At 41.9% G+C, this 4,609-nt stretch overlaps 1 pseudogene; it reads right to left on the reverse strand.

The window, feature by feature from the left end:
* Positions 1–558: 558 nt before the first annotated feature.
* On the reverse strand, positions 559–3,934 carry LOC104079430 (annotated as a pseudogene).
* Between the last annotated feature and the right edge of the window lie 675 nt (positions 3,935–4,609).

The raw sequence follows: 4,609 nt of genomic DNA on the forward strand, positions 1-4,609 counted from the left end.
ATCTCTCCCCCATCCCACCCGGGGGGAGTGAGCGAGCGGCTGCGTGGTGCTCAGTGGCCGGCTAGGGTTAAACCACGACAGTAGGTCATCTGGTCCAACCCCCCTGCTCAAGTGGGGCCACCTACAGCAAGTTGGCTAGGACCATGTCCAGACAGCTTTTGAATATCTCCATGGGGGATACTCCACAACCTCCCTGGGCAACCTGTGCCAGTGCTCAGTCACCCTCACAGTAAAAAAGGGTTTCCTGATGTTCAGATGGCACCTCCTGTGTTTCACTTTGTGCCCAATGCCTCTGCCAGTGGTCCTGTCACCGGGCATCACTGAAAAGAGTCTCGTTCTGTCTTCTTTGCACCTTCCCTTCAGGTATTTGTACACAGTGATAAGATCATCCCTGAGCCTTCTCTTCTCAAGGCTGAACAGTCCCATTTCTTTCACCCTTTCCTTATATGAGAGCTGCTCCAGTCCCTTAATCATTTTCATGGTTCTTTGTTGGACTCTCTCCAGTATGTTCACATCTCTTTTCCAGAACTGGACACATTACTCTAGATGTGGCCTCACCAGTGCTGAATAGAGCTCCTTCTAATGCAGCCCAGGATACCATTAGCCTTCTTTGCAGCAAGGGCACATTGCTGGCTCATGTTCAACCTTCGTGTTCTCTAGGTCTTTTTCTGCCAAGCGGCTTTCCAGCTGGGTGACCCCCAGCATAAGTTGGTGCATGGGTTTGTTACTCCCCAGGTGCAGGACTTTGCACTTCCCCTTGTGGAACTTTATGAGGTTTCTGTCAGCCCATTTCTCCAGCCTGTCAAGGTCCTTCTGGACGGCAGCAGAACCCTCTAGCGTATGAGCCACTCCTCCCAGTTTGGTGTTGTCTGCAAACTTGCTGAGGGTACATTCTGCACCATCATCCAGATCATTAATAAAGATGGTAAATAGATCTGGACCCAGTATTAGTTCTTGGGATACATCATTAGCTACTGGCCTCCAGTTAAGCTTTGCACCACTGATCACCATGCTCTGGGCTTGGCCATTCTGCCACTTTTCTATTCACCTCACTGTCTGCTCATCCAGCCTGTACATCAAGAGCTTCTCTGTGAGGATCTTATGGGAGACAGTGTCAAAGGGCTTACTGAAGTCCAGGTATACAACATCTACTGCTCTCCCCTCATCTACCAGGTCAGTCACTTCATCACAGAAGTTTATAAAGTTGGTCAAGCAGATTTCTGCTTGGTGAAGCCATGCTAACTACTCCTGATTATTTTCTCATCCTTAATGGTCCTGGAAATGCAATGCTTTCCAGGATTAGCTGTTCCATCACCTTCCCAGGGATTGAGGTGGGACTGACTGGCCTCTAGTTCCTTGAGTCGTCTTCACCTTCTTGAAGACAGAAGTGACATTTGCTTTCCTTTAGTTTTCTAGCACTTCTCCCAGTCACCATGATCGAGCAAAGATTACCAAGAGTGGCCTCACAATGACATCTGCCAGCTCCCTTAACACTTGTGGGTGCATCCCATCAGGGCCCGTGGACTTACGTATACCCATTTTGCTTAAGTATTCCCTGTCCTGACCCTCTTCCACCAACGGTACATCCTCCTTGCTCCAGCCTTTCCCCCTGGTCTCTGGGACCTGGGTTTCCTGGAGGCCGGTCTTGCCTGTAAAGACTGAGGCAAAGAAGGTATTCAGTACCTCAGCCTTTTTCAGGTCCCCCATCTTGTTGAGCAGTGGGCCCACATTTTCCCTAGTCTTCCTTTTGTCACCTATGTACTTATAGAAGCCCTTCTTGTTTCCTTTGACATCCCTGGCCAGATTCAGTTCCATTTGGGTTTTAGCTTTCCTAACTGCATCCCTGGATGCTCAGACAATGTTTCTGCATTCCTCTCAGGTTACCACTCCCTGCTTGCTTTCTATTCCTGTATGCTTCCTTTTCCTGTTCGAGTTTGGTGAGGAACTCCTTCTTCATCCACACAGACCTCCTGGCATTTTTGCCTGACTTCATATTTGTTAGACATACTTGTTAGAATTGTTAGATATTGTTAAGCATCAGTTGCTATAAGCATCCAAGCTGCAAGTGTGTTTTGGACTTTATTCCTTCTGGACAACATTTTTTTTATCTGGAACATTTAGAATTTTTTTTTTCAAAAGTTCAAATTTATGAGGTTTTTTTTCTTTTTAAATAAGATTTTTCTGGCATAGGGAGAAAACTGCTCTCAGCAGTTTAGTCTTACTTCCTTCAGGTGGTTAAAATAAGTATCTTCACAGAACTAGAACTATGAAAATCCTGTAGTGGTAAGTTCTTTAAATTAAATTAAGAAACCATGGACAAACCTAGCAGTATTTTAAAAGCACTCGTCAAATGAGGCAATACTGTTGAGGAAGTCTTTGTACATGATTCATCTGTTTTATTACTGGATATTATGGAATGAAATGCAGTTTGTGCTAGGTGTACAATGACTCAGAGTCCTGCCTAAATTAAAGTCTATTGTGCTGTGTATTGTCACAGGGAGGAAAACCAGCAGGTGCTTTTAAAGGTGCTTGTTCAGCATGAAAGATGTGATATAAAATGCAGTGGTTACAGTGCTGCTTGTATATGTTTGCCTTTTGGAAAAGATAGACTGTAACCAATTATAACCTTGCTATGATGTTCATCTTCAGACAAGGCATGAAAATTTGTAACCACAGCAGCATCAGTGGCAGAGTGAGTAGTTTAACCTTTGTATGTGAATGTTCTCTTACACCCACATCTCAGATCAACCTGCTGGGTATCAGATATCTTAATTGCCTGATGCTAGGTATAAAGAGCAGTCATACTATGGAAGAGCTTGCAGCAGCAGCATCTCTAGTGAAAAAAACTCTCAAGACTTTTTATGTCTATCTTTTTAAGGCGTAGAGTTACTAGAAGGCTTGGAAGAGACAGCCCCCCTTTTCTACCTCATGTACTAATAAGGCTTGTGAAAAAAAGCTCTCACAATTCAGCAGACGTTTTTTCTCTTTTTCCTCTCTCGTATCCACATTGTGCTTACGTTTCTCCTACACAGAAAAGATGTGTTAAACTATTAAAAATATTTAATTTTTTAAGAGATTTTTCTACTTACTGCTAGAATCCTCCACTTCCTCCAAATCCTTCCAATTTGCTTGGAAATCTTTGACAGGGAAAAAGAACAGTTAGAATCAGATTTTAAAATGAGTATACAAAAAGATTGTTATATTTTAGTTTTAACTATATATGCATGACACTGCTTTTGATCAGATTCCAAAACTGAAGTAAGTGTTTATGACCACCTTCCCTTTTAAAATGTATGTCATAATGACACATCAGCTATGAGATACTACATAAAATTAGTATTTTTCAGAATAGGTGCTTTTGTCTGGGCTGCAGCCTAGAGTCAACATGGGCAGTAAAGGATGACATCACCTAGACTAATATATATATATCTTGACTGGTAGGGTGCTCTCCTGGAAGGTAGAAGAGATTTATTGAAATCTCCTCAGATAGAAGAGAGAATTTAATGCAAAGCAAAGTCATTCACAACTAGGTTAAGATGTTAAAGATAAGTCCCTTTTCTCTCTTTGTTTTTAGAAACAATAAAGTCACAACTTCTATTTTGGAGGAGGGAACAGTTCCTAAAGTTTGTGTTAGGAAGATCCTAAGCATAACTATATGATTGGATGCCTGCGGCTGTTTTCCAACACAGGGAAAGCATTCTTGGAGAAGGAGCTGTCTGTGCAGCTGCAGATATTAGTTTATATTTCCCTTCTAGCCCTGTCAGGAGTGGACTGGTGTTAATACAGAGCCAGAGGCATTTGAATTGACTTCTTCTGAGACATGCTTTTCATGTGTTTTTTTACAGTTCAAAGCACCTAACATAAGGAAAGAGAGATGCCTTTGATCAGAGGGCACCAGCAGCATGTGTTACCTTGGGGCACAGCGTGAAGGCATGTTGACGTATTTGAAGGTGCAAGTCCTCTTCAGATAATGATAGAGGACTATGTCAGGTGGAAGAAGTCATGCATGTCACATTCATACTGTGTTTTTGAGACAGACTATTCTGTCAAATCTGACATGATTTTGTTTTGGAAGGAAATAGCTGGTTCACTCCAGGGGGGGATCCAAAGGCAAATGAGCACATACACGCAGGGATGATTAATGGACCAGGGCCCTAGAGAGAAACAGGGAGCAAGGCAAACAGATAGTGTGAAAACATAGCCTATATCTATACCACTAAGTTAAACATACTAGCTTTACATACCATTACTCGATATTACCGAGTTTCCTGAGAATGGCCTGCTTATGTAGCTTATGTAAAACAGAATTCCTCCATCAAAAGTTTTGACCCTTGGATTTCACTATAACAGTACTGTGTTATATTTTTCATATCTTAAAACAGTGGTTCACAGGAAATAATATATTGAAGTGCAAAATAAATAACTAATTTTGAAATCTGAACTTCACCACTGTGCTGCATGGTGTTTGTATACAAAAGAAATGGGTAGTAAAAAGGTATCCTTTTGACAGCAAACAGAAAAAAAAAAAAAAAAATTTCCTTGGTATGACAGTTATGTAGGTGTTAATAATTCTACCCAGAATTATCAACTCCTTGCTTTAATAGGCTTT

The sequence above is a fragment of the Fulmarus glacialis genome, unplaced genomic scaffold, assembly GCF_000690835.1.
Source record: "Fulmarus glacialis isolate BGI_N327 unplaced genomic scaffold, ASM69083v1 scaffold7057, whole genome shotgun sequence".
In the NCBI taxonomy this organism is placed as follows: Eukaryota; Metazoa; Chordata; class Aves; order Procellariiformes; family Procellariidae; genus Fulmarus; species Fulmarus glacialis.